At 35.6% G+C, this 13,257-nt stretch overlaps 1 protein-coding gene across 3 annotated transcripts in view; it reads left to right on the top strand.

The window, feature by feature from the left end:
- The window catches only part of Fgf14 (fibroblast growth factor 14), a 585,881-nt gene that overhangs the window by 395,032 nt on the left and 177,592 nt on the right, over window positions 1–13,257 (top strand). The gene's annotated exons all lie outside the window — the stretch shown is intronic.

The raw sequence follows: 13,257 nt of genomic DNA, 5'->3' as shown, positions 1-13,257 counted from the left end.
GTCTCCGGAGTCAGATAGGAGATGTCAGAAATTGGTGTGTGATCTGCTTCACAAGGTCTATTTAGTCCGCTGCAAATCCTTTGGTTCACATCCCTAGGTGAAAGAGCCCCTCAGTTGTGATAATGCTAAAGAAGTGAGCAACGGGGGCATATGAACTACAGGATAGCTCAGTAGAGACCTAACAGGAAGCTGGTTAGCAAGAGGTGCTGAACCCACTGACAACCCTAGACCTGTAGTCAAATTTTGTGTGGGTACAGGATTATCCTCAGAATGAATCTTACTGTGCCTGTTGGGGAAGTATATATTCTTGTTTTGTCTGCTTTAACTGATAAGCAAACAAATTATATGAAGTACGAACAGTTACTACACAAAGATGACCAGAATAGAGCCGTTACTATATGTGATATAAATTACTATTATATTTTGAGAAACAGTTTGCGCCCCTCATTACCTTCTGCTGCCTATAACATGCCAGTCTTTACTCAGGAGATGGAGCCTGGCCATCTGCCCCCTTTCCACACCCAGTTACAAAGGGTGGTTGTTTTAGGAGCATGTTGGGTGTTATGAGGGCAACATGAGATTGCTTTCTCTACCTAACCAGGTGAGCAGGAAACAGAACATATTTACATTAATGGTTGTCTGTGTTTGCCCAGTACAATACATTCTCCCAGCCCAGCTGTGTTTGCTTTCTGTCCTGTTGTTCTAAAAACAAGGAAGAGAAGCATTTGAAAAGCCCGAGTTTCTGTGTGGATTTGTATGTTTCCACACCTTTATCAATCCATGACCAAAAGTTTTTATGCTTTTTTAGGTTAATGTTAAATATGGAAAGGGTCAACAGTTGATTTTGGTAAAAATGAATTGCAGACAGCTTGCTGCTTGCTGCCATCAAGCTGAAAAGAGCACATGTAAGATACACCATACACATTCTAAGAGAAATGAAGTTGAGTATATGTGACAGGAGAAACTTCCTTATGGAGACAATGGGACAAGGAGTTTTCAGAGCAGAGTGGCAGCTATGAAGAATAATTAATTTGTCATTTATACTTTAAACAGGAACCTAATACAGGATACCTTTAAGTCTAGTGTTCTGGTCACTGTTCACACCAATGACCATTATTACCAGTGTCTGCTTCTCACTTTACCAGACTGATTATCCACTGGAACACAGCTTTCAGAACAGAGAGCTCTGAACTTGCCATCTAGTTGCAATGGATATATTCTCTCCTGAGTAAGATTATCTTAGTACAAACACTGCTGAACAGAGCTAAAATATTTACAATGTACATTCTTGGAATATGTAAAAATTAGATAATTTTATAAACACAGTCCGTATGTTCTATGTGTTATATTGAGTGATGAGAAGGGGTTAGTTGACCTGATGAATTTTAAGATAAAAATCTAATTGTTTTCTAGTTTAGAAAGATACGTTGGTTCTCTAATAGTCAATTTCTCTATTTTCAATGTTGACTGTTTTTTTAATATTCATAAATATGAGAGCACACACATACACACACACACAGACAGACATATGCACACACACACACACACACACACACACACACACACACACACACACACACCTACCTCAATGGTCTGCAAGAAAACATATTGGTGCCACCTTGTCACCTTGCTTTTTCTGAGAGAGTGAAAGAAAAAAATAATATTAATTTAGACAGAGTATATTCTTTTGTTCCTATTTCATCACCTAAGAAATATGTTCTTTAGTGAAGAAAGCCTTAGGTACAGCTATTGTATACCAGACAGAAATAAATCTATAAGTATTATTTTAACAAAAGAAACATTAATTTGTATATATGAAAAACTATGATTAAATGTAGTGCATATCAGTAATTTATTACTTAAATACTACATGGGGAAATATATACATATATAGGCATATATTCATGCCTTTATTTATTATTAACATAGGATTCTATTAGTCTAATTTTCAGGATTGTAACTTCTATTCAAAGTTATTAACATAGGATTACTTCCCAGAAAGCTTAAAATCTGATTTGCTGATAGGTATAAACCTTAAGTTTCATATGTTATTAATTCTTGAAAAATCAGTAATCGGACAAATGAGCATTGAAAGTTTACAATGTAATAAGCCCTAATGTAGTTCTGGTTGATAACTAGGAGAGTTTTCCCAGATAGAGCTCACACACACAGGCTACATAGTTGTTGCACATAGGAAAAACAGATGAATGAGAAATACATCAAGAGTTCTAGAAGCCAGTAGAATAGAGAAGCATGCAGGACTAGAAGGGAGGCTATTTGAGTGCTGAATCTTCTGAAGATGAGAGAGGATGATGCTCACATCCTTGAAACATCCACATTGAGCACTGACTGCTGACAAGAGTATAGAGGCACAAGAGCCAATAAAAGAAAAAAAGCCATATAAAGAAAACCCTTAGTCTGTAGGGAGAAACAAAAAAGGTATAGAAACTAGAAACACACCCTTATGTAGAATATGCATTGACTCTTTTAAACAAGTTAAGGCAATAGCTCTACATTTTGTGTTTGTCAGGATGGCAATAAACATTTCTTAAACTTAGGGATTTAATTTTCCCCCTTTAATATCTTTTAAGATGCTTGTCATAGCACATAACTTTAATGACAAAAATTGGGAGGTGGGGCAGAAATGTCAAGTGTTCAAGGCCAACCATAACTACATGAAATCTCTCAAAAATAAAAAAACAAAAAACCAACACTTTATTAAGTAATACTTTCTGTATTGTCAAATACATTAAGCTAGAGTCTCAGCTCCAAAATTCTCACTGTATGCTTTGATTTGCTCCCAAATACTCTGCAGATGGTTGTGGAATGGTTGGCTATGACTGTTCCACATTTCTGGGTTTCTCTACTTTTGCCCTTTCCTCATTCCCTTATCCTCCTTTGACTTTAAATAGAAGTTACAATCCTGAAAATTAGATACTTGTATGTGTTTCTTATGTATGTGTATGTATATATTCCTGTATGCATGTCTGTGTGTGCATGCGTGTGGGTTATGTTGGGGGGGGGGCACTTTCCCCTGTGCCTGAATCTTCTCTCTACTTCTAGACATGCATGCTATAATTAATCTTATTCTTGAAAGAATGAGGAACTGCCTTCTGAGAAGTCTTTACTCACTACATTCTGCTAAAATAACCCTCAGTGGCATTTTGTAATTGTTCATTGTTGTGTGTACCTGATAATAATTAATTACCACTTACCTTCAGTTTATTGTGCTTATAAAGAAAAGTCCATTTTCTTCAGCTCTCAAATCTCGATAGAATGTTACTTGGGCCCTGGGTGCACATCTCTGTCATTTAACTTGAGGGTAAACATGGAATGCCAAGAGGTCCAAACTAAAGAAATGTCCCTGAACCTCAATGTTCTAACTAGATTATACTAAAATCAAAACTCTTTTAAAATCTTCGTTTTTTTTCTCCTTCCCCTTAAATACATGAAGAATATGTTCTTTGTAAATGGGTTGTTAGTGATTTATTCAAGAAATCAAGGATATCAATGACTTCATTTTAATACCTACACAATACATGAGAGCACATTGAAAATATCAGTTAACTTTATAAAAAGAAAGAGGAATATTCAGGAAACAAACTGTTGGCAAATAGTCTTACCATTTGGAATCTCTACAGAAAGAGTAAACCAGAAAATGAAGATGATGATCTTATTCTAAAAGCATTTCACTTTCACGTTTAAATGTTAAAATAAGCAAGAATTTGTCTGCGTGTAGAATAATAGTCTTTCAAAAGGTCTGTGAGGTCTGTGAAGTTGTATCTTTTAGGTTGCTTTTTTATTTGCACTCTTACCTAGTATCACAGAATCCATTGCACTATGCACTGTTTGGGTTCAGTCAGTGGGTGTGGATTTGCTAGCAACACATCTTGCCTAAAATGAATTTCAGGATAATCTAAAATTTTATAAATTAAAAGCATGCTACTTAAATTATGCTTATGTTTTCAAATTAATCTGTGATTTAAAAATCAGAAATGAATAGAAACAAAACTACTATCTTCCAGTGTGATAGTGGAAACCCTCAGTCTCTTATGAAATGAGAAGAGGCCTTTGTACTTACAAAGTACTATGCTAAAAAATAAGTATCCTCTCAGAAAACAATCAACAGCAGACAATAACATAGGACCTCATAATTTATGATGCTATCTCAGAGCAGCCATCAGGTGCTGTAGGACACAGGCAGCTGCTCATGGAGACTAAAGTCAGAGAACCTTTCCCACAGAAGTGTATTTATTTCCTTTTGGAAGTGTTTTAAGCATGTTTGTTGTTATTGTTGCTATTTGTGTTTTTGAAACCACAAGAATTTTCTATACATATTTTGATAAGACTTGTTGCTGTTTTGATAACCAGGATACTTCTATCTTGTTAGTTGTATTATGGTTACAAAAATTACGCTGTTTATTAATTTAAATGTTTAGTTTTACTAATTAAAGTGATATTTAAATATCTTATAAGAATATTACTGAATTATATTTCCCCAGTTACTTTAGTATTTTGATTTCAACAATTCATGCTATTGTAGGTTTCTAAGAGTAATCATTGCTTTAGTGCCAAAATGCAGTCTAATGAAGTAAAATTAGTTACTAGATTAAGATATATATAAGTAACAGAATATGATTTGTTCTGAGATTAATTATAGTCAGAAAGTTGAGCTTATATATACTTTAGTAATTAGTTTGTCATGGTCACGTCTTTTGACTTTTTTTAAACATAAAGTATACACAAAAAGTACCAGAACTCCTCTGCCTGCACTCCCAGGGGTATCACAGTCAATTACAGATTTCTCATTATATTTCAAATTAATAGAATTTTCAGAATGATGCTACATGTAGCTGCAGATTTCTGGGGGGGGGATTGTTGATAATCATACTTTTATACTTACATTATTTTTCAAAATACTTTATTTTTATAACTGTTAGACAAAATAAAATGTTTGGATTAATGGGAAACCGTGTTTTTCTTGGAGGCAGTTAAAACAGGGGACATGTTGGACAAGCAATCTATGGCTAACTACATCTCTACCGCAGCATCTGCGTTTTTGAGAGAAGCTCTCCCTAAGTTGCTCAGGTTGTTTTTGAACTTGCTCTTTAGCTCTGGATGGTTTTGGACTTTCCATTTTCTACCTTAAATGACCAAGTGCTAGGATTATAGGCTGGTGAGACCATGCTAGCTCATTTGACATTTCCATACATACAAGCATTGTGTAACTGTTTAAGTTATATTAAAAACATTGAATTCTTCAAACATGTATTTTTGTTTATGGTGAAAATATTAAAAATCCTTCCTGTTAGCTTTGAATTCGAAGTGCTTTATAATATAATCTATTGTCATCCTACTGTTCAATAGTTCACCTGAGTTCTTACTCCTGTATGACTAAAGATTAGTACTCAGTGATAAGCCTATCTCTACCCACCCCCCATCTTCTCAACCTTTAGGAAATGCATTTTTCACATTGCTCATGAGCTAAGATCCTATGAAAAATGGCACCACACACACACACACACACACACACACACACACACACACACACACACACTTGTATGCTAAATTCACTAACCTTACATCTATGATTAGCATAATGAATTTAGGCATAGTTTTTCACAAATGAGAACGAATCCTCTATTTTTATGGATGAATGGTTTTCTATTTAGTATACATAACTACATTTACATTTTCTTTATCCATGTCAGATGATGGACATCGGTTGTGTTCAGTTTCTGGTTTTTACGGATAGAACCCCAACACATATGGCAATGCAGATGTCTTCCATTCTTCCTAATCTTATTTTCAGAACATTGTTTTTTCAAACTAATCATAAACCTTCCCTTCCTCCATGCAAAGTAACAATTGTGTTTCATTGACTTAATTTTTTAAATGACAGAAATTAAAAGTGGATTTTTCTTGTATGATTTATCTACTTAGTTTTGAAAATATTTTTCCTTTAGCTATGCTCTTTATTACTTCTTCACAAATGACGAAAAATTTTCAGCTAAAAAGACTATGATAGTTGAATAGTTTAAATTGTAAACGTGGGGCTGGAGAGATGGCTCAGCAGTTAGGAGTTGTGGCTGCTCTTCCAGAGAACCTAGGTTCAATTTCCAGCACCCACATGGCAGCTCATAACTGCCTGTAATTCCAGTTCCAGGGCCCCAACAACTTCATACAGATATATGCAGGCAAAACATCCATGCCTATGAATAAAAATAAAGAAATCATTAAAAAATTGCATATGTTATTCTCAGTATTGTTATTTTAACACCCAGAAGCTATAGAAATAAAACAATAATGGTAAGTTTAAATATGGAAGAAAGTAATTTAAAACAGGTTAACATAAAAGCAATCACAATGATAATTGGACCAGAAAACCACTAACTGAGTGACAGAATCTTCAATGACTCCTATTTTCTTTAAGAAACTCAGGTCCCATGACTATGTCTTTATTCACTGTCCCTTGGGGTAAATGATTGTAGGAAGTGCCAAGAAATTAGATACCATTTCTAAGTTATTTTATCAGAGTTACTTAGTTATGGTTGTGAGAAATATCTCCTTTCATAAGGTCATTCAATTTTGAGAAGTACTTTTGGTGGGATGTGTTTCACCCTATGCTTTATATTTCTTTCATGTTGATAGATACTTCTGTGATTATAGGAGACAATCATTAAGGAGTCAGGGCCTCAAGTGTGACCAGCATATAACTTTCTGACTCAATTACCTTCCCTAAATATTTATAATCTTGCATTCCTTTATGATGTTTTGATTTCTTTATTAATGGAAGTAACATTACTGCAGTAATACCAGAAGACACAACATGTACATCTGTGAATGGGGTACCTGTAATTCAGTTGCTGCTACTGCATTGGGAATTGCAAACCATTCTAACACTGTTATTATACTTTAGACTAAGGCCAGAAGCAAATTAACCTCAAAGTAAATATTAGCTTGTGAGCTAATAGAAAGAAGAAAGTTCTGGGATTTGTCAAGCCACTTTTGACATAAGAATGCAAATTAGTTTTTTCATAGTTAGATATTATATACAATGATGTTATGATATTAATAATTGTTAATTTAATAGATGTAGAATTACACAGGAATCAAGCCTCCTGGTGTGCCCACGAGGGATTATCTAATTTAGGTTAGCTTCTGAGTATGTCTTTGAGGGATTGTATAGAATAGGTTGACTGAAGTGGAAAGACCCATCTTAACTGTGGGCAAACCATTTCATGAGCTGGAGTTCTTGACTGAATACATTGAGAAATTGAGCTGAGAATAAGCATCTATCATGCTTTCTGCTTTCTGCCTAAAGATGCAATATTACCACCATGTATTTACCCTTATACCATGAGTCCAAATAAACCTTCCTTCCTTATGTTGTTTGTGTCTGGTATTTTGTTGCGGCAACAAGACAAATACCTAATAGAAGTGTTATCTCCTTAATAAACAAGATTTCTGCCATCATGTAATGGATTATATTTTGAATATATTATTACCTATCATGAAAAGTATATTCTAAATATCTCATATTCATTAAGATATGTTATTGATTATAATCCTCATTGGTCTTGTTTTACGTGATAAAATGAAGTTAAGCTTCTGAGGTTAGAGGATCACAAATTAATCATGAAAATTACAGATGGTTAGAAATATACTGTGTTCTGGTTTTTAATCAGCTCCTTGGCTCATAGTCCTTTTCAAACAAGTTCTGTATTTTATTACTAATGTTGATTCTGGAAAATATAATATAGTCAAGCCAACTTACTTGTAAATTTTATTATACACTTTATTGACATTGCAATTAAGTGAAGGTTTAAGCCTGCAACTGCTTATAAGTTTAATTACATGATATTTGACTGAAATATCCTCTGCCTCTTCTTGTTGCCTTCCAGACATGTTAAAATTAACTGCTTAATCCAATGTCTAATCCTTTTTATGCTTGTATTGACATGGCTAGAAAGAATCATCTACAAATATATGAATTGGTCCTAATTCAAGTTAATAGTCAACACCCTCTTGTCCACTTTTTTAAAATTCTATTTCTTTTTCCTTTTTCCACCCTCGATAGTATCTTAGCTTCTGTTTCACTGAAAAAGAAACATAGCAATAATAATAATGTTTTCACAGAGTCCTATGCTTTGAGAAGCCGGTCTACAGAGCCATCCATTTGCTTCCTTCTTTAATACTTTAGGATGAGTCTTAGTGCTCTACTCTTGAATAAAGACCTTAAGTTGAATCACATATCTTCTTCCTATATAGGTTTATCATTGGAATAATTTTGTCTCACATTGACATGTATGTGGTAATATATCCCATTTGAAAAGGAAACCATTCTCAGTCATGTGTTTCTATGCAATTGTGTTTAATTGAAAACTGGTCAGAGAGAAACCTCCTAGCTCTCTCCTCAGATTATTTTTTAGTCCATTTTATATTAGCTTTTTCTCACCATGAAGCTGCTTTTGTCAACGTCACTTTGGAGTTCTGAAGGTCTGGTTTTGGATCTTATCCCACCTGCACAGCCTTGAACATTTAGATTTTCACAATAAATTTGTATTTGTAGTGTAAAGTATCTAATATTAGCACCAAAATAGAATATTGTTTACTATTGTAAACTTTTATATGATTGTTTTTTCAAAGCCACTGTTTTTTTTTAAGACAACGTCTTAGACTAGAGCTTTGGCTATCTAGTACTCTGTGTGTAGCCCAGGCTGGTCTCAAATTCATGGCAACCCTCCTACCTCAGCCACTGGTGTGCTGGAATTACAAGTATACACCATCAAGCCTGATTATAGGTGTGCTGATGAGTTGGCTATTGCCAGGATTTGGATGAGTTTCTCTCAAATACTATTGCTATTTCATTGGTGCCATTAAAAGACAATGGTAATACCTTATCAGGAAAACCATTTTGTATAGCACATTTATATGCATGTTGAATAATGTGTCTCTATAACATGGAGAAAATTCTGAATTGGTCTTTTTAAGAATTAGCACAAATTATTTGTTTTGATTTTCATATGTAAAAGATTTGTCTTCAACAGTAACAACTTTTAAAACTCCTTAATTATTACAATCAAAGAAAATAATTTGCAAATTAAAATACTATTTTATATGCTTAATAAAGACTAGCACTCAGACTCAAGTTTTATATAGAAAGAAATAGGAGGGGTATTCTTTCTGTAGAATGTTTTCAAGGATGCATTTGTTCCCTTTTGCATCCAAAGATTTCAGGCACATACAGTATATTCTGGGCCCAAGTATTACATACATCTATAATTATGAGTTCTGGTGAGAAAGTTATGGTAATAGGTTTTCTTGTGTTTTCCATTTTTATTTTATTTCCTGTATGAATGACAATGGGCTGTTTGGGTATGAGAGATGGCACAAAGCTGCAGTTGGAGTCTAGGAATGAATCTGCTGGCACAGTTCTATTTTGTATTCTTGTTAGAACCTCTAAGAGTGACAGGGGACCACTTTGCTCCATTGCTACTAGATAAATACAATGTCTTTGCTCAAAGTACTTTGAATGTTGGATAAGCAGTTGTTTACTCATTTAATTTCCCCAGAACCCAACAATTCTGTCTCCTTGAAAAGTTCCTTAAAACAGAGTCTCATGTTTAACATCTTTTTATTCCACCCCATGCCCCATTTCAACTCTCTAAATTTCTGTAAATAATTCCTGCCCATCCTTGGATACATCTTACCCTTTAAATATTTGTTCATGATTTTTTTTTATCCTTCTTACCATTTGGTCAAGTTTCTACTGTTTAGCTCTACTTATCTTTCTCCATAAGTAAATGCCACCAGCACCTTAATCATTTCTGTGTCTCAGCGCGTTCAATAATTACCTCATCTTTATTCTAGTAAATGAGATGACTGCTGTTTTCATGAGCAGAATTTCATGCAGAGGCCTGACTTGATGGGGGAAGTATGAAAGCAGCTGTTCTCTCCTTGTTCCTTAAGGTGGGGCTGACTTTAATAGAAGGAAAAGGAAATCAGCCACATTTGTGCAAGGCAGAAGTCCTTGATGTGGCTTTGCACCTGACAAATTTAAAGAAAATGTAGGGAAAGTAACCAAAACATCTTTGCTACATCTGCCAGGGTTAGAGCTGCTGGATGCTACCATGTCTCCCATTTCAGAAAATAGATGATGTTGTTTTCATTTTCCTGGATGAGGTGAAGTAAAGTACTTTTTCCATGGACTCATTTGGCAGAGGCAGTAATGGAAAGTAGCTCTGCTCCATAGAAGAATAGAGGATGCAGTTTGAGGATTAGCTTGTGGATGTTAGATGGCACCAGTGACTGGCAACATAGTATTTGTAGGTTCACCCTTGGCTTGGGCTTGAATGGCAACCAGTATGCTATCTGCTTATCATTACCGATTCCTTATGAGAAAATGAGGGTGTTAGTGTGGCAGCTGTGCCCAGTGACGTGCTGGCACACACATAAGCCCTGTACAGAGGAGTAATGTCTGCAACCTTCTGTTCAGGTTTCCATCTATTTCCAACATTTATGACACAAAGTTAACACATAAATAGGGCAGAGCCTCAAGACAGATTTTCTGGCATCTCTCTGATTTTTTTTTTTTTTTGAGTACACCATCAGAGAGCATGTGGGCAATACTGGAGTTTGCCTGTAAGGTACAGAATATTTCATATTCATTCAACTTTTTAAAATTCATTCTAAGTTCTTTGCATTTTTGGAAAATTACAGAAGTTATAAAACAGTTGCTGAAATTTCAACAATATAACACTAATGTTTTCCCACTGATGCTGCTGAGCTTGTGCAATTCCTGTCATTAGAAATGTCTCTAGTGTCTCAAACATTTTAATATGTTGGTTTTTTTTTTACTTTCTGAGTGGTGTAATACTATGAGTTTGTAGCATAAATATTCCTGATTGTTTATTTAATATCACAGATTTTAAATACTAACAGAAGTATCACTGCCATTAGTCTGTAATAAGGAGTATATGACATTGTTTTTTATTTTAATTTAGCTTTTAAAATTTCATATTTTATTTGAACTATAGTTCTCCCTCCCATGACTCCTCCTGCCCCTTTCACTCTTTCCCCAGCTCAACCTCTATCCACTCCTCCCAAAGGCTAAGGGCTGCCATGAGGACTTAACAAAGTCTGACATATTAAGTTGGGTCAGGAGCAAACCCCTCACCCCTACATTAAGGGTTAACATGGCATCCACTATAGGCAATGGGCTCCAACAAGCTAGTACCAGGTTCTAACCCCGGTACATGAGTAGATGACTTTGTGACTGATATTCTAGCCCAAATTAGTTGTGAGTCTACAAGGATATGCAATATGCTACTGATCACACTTACTGTCTAGCACCTAGGAAGTTAGTCCACAAAATGCATTCTCCAGACTATTTATTGCCACTCCTTTTGAACTTTCGAATTTCCTAGAAAATTCTTATTGTCACCAACCTACACAGGTTTATTGATTTTCTTCTTAAATAGAGAATGCCAAACTCTCTTCTGCTTCTTCTTGTTCATGGTCTTCTACTACCTTATTATTTTCCTTTGACAGCCAGCAATCTAAAGGGCTGACAACTCTCCACAGCATGGTGGACCCTGGCTAGAGTTCTGTTTACAAACCTTAGAGATTCTGGGCCTCACACAGTTGTGAGCTGGCTGAAAACTTTTCCAAAGTGCAGAGTATAGTCAGTAGGTAGGCTAAACAATATGATGTGGACGATGATTTGGTACTTTTGTGTCCTTCTTTAGAATGTTTCATAATCTCAGCCCTAGAAATTTGACATAGACATATGTTTATTTGACATAAACAAGATACTTTACCCAAATGACTGTTTACAGGGAGAAATATCCATCCTCAGTGCTCACTGTCTCACTCCTGCATCAGCCCATGTCCCTACCTGCTCACACTTGCCTATTCCCCATAATTGGGATTGATAGGACTATACTTCCTGTTGGCTGTTCAGCAAATGCAGTCTGGAAGTCATTTATTTGTGTGTATGTGTGTGTGTGTGCGCGTGCGCGCGTGCACGCCTGTGAGAGAGAGCATATTAAATTTACATTGTAGCTTTCCATGTTTATAATCCAAATGCTTACGGTCTCATCTACTACAATCTACCATTTGAGACATTTGTAGCTAATGTATTAGTTACCACCATGTGTGCTGTGTATGTGAATATAAAATTAAAGTGAAACACGCTGTGTGGTGAAGATAAGACATGAGCCACAAAAACCAACTGAATCCTAAAATGGCCAGCTCCATATATTTATATTTGAGTTTGTTGTACCAACGTTGGCCTTTTTCCCTTTAGCAGCCATGTAATCTTTCTATCCACAAAAGCAGCAATTTGCCTGTATGCACAGATGTCAACATTAAAAGTAGGAAATATTGCTGAGGTAACTCAAAACCAAAAAGACAAATATAGCATATACTCACTCATAAATGCAAACCAGACATAAAGCAAAAGATACCTAGGCTACAGTCCACAACTCCAGAGAAGCTACAACCCTCTTCCAGAACAGATGGAAGCAGATGCATAAATCCACAACTAACCAATGGGTCAAGCTCATGGAATACAATTGAAGTGAGGTAGGATCTATAATATTAACAAAAGAGTCAAGACCATGATGGGGAAACCCAGAGAATCAGCTGACCCAAGCTAGTGAGAGGTCACTGACTCAGGTCTGACAAATGGAGAATTTGCATAAGACCAAACAAGACGCCCTGAATATAGGTGACAGTGCAACTGGGACAATATATGAGGCCACTGGTGGTGGGTCCAAGATCTAACACTAATGCACATACTGACTTAGAGGAGCACATTCTACATGGAGAGATACCTTGTTCATCCTAGACACAGGGATGGGGGTGGGGTGGAGAGGGGCCTTGGTCCTTCCTCAGTAATATGATGGGACAGACTTAGTAGACTTCCTAGGGGAGGCATTACTCTCTCCAATGAGCAGATGGGAGGTGGGGGGAGAATGGGGTAGCAGGAAGAGAGGAGGGTGGGGGAACTGGGATTGGAATGTAAAAACAAATTAATAAAAACAATTTTTAAAAAGGGCCTTGTCTAGTTCAAACCCTAGAAGAATAAAGCAAAGCTTGATAAATTTTTTAAAAAATAGTAGTACATGGAAGAATCAAATAATGAATAAATAAGACTGAGTAATGGGAGACATTAACTCTTCCTTTAGGCATCTCTATATTTCTTATTTTTAACGTTGACATGTACATTTGCTTGTGAATTTTAGGATGTCA

The sequence above is a fragment of the Cricetulus griseus genome (assembly GCF_003668045.3).
Source record: "Cricetulus griseus strain 17A/GY chromosome 1 unlocalized genomic scaffold, alternate assembly CriGri-PICRH-1.0 chr1_1, whole genome shotgun sequence".
Lineage (NCBI taxonomy): Eukaryota > Metazoa > Chordata > Mammalia > Rodentia > Cricetidae > Cricetulus > Cricetulus griseus.
The sequence above is the reverse complement of the archived record's forward strand: the minus strand, read 5'-3'. Positions and strand labels throughout refer to the sequence as shown.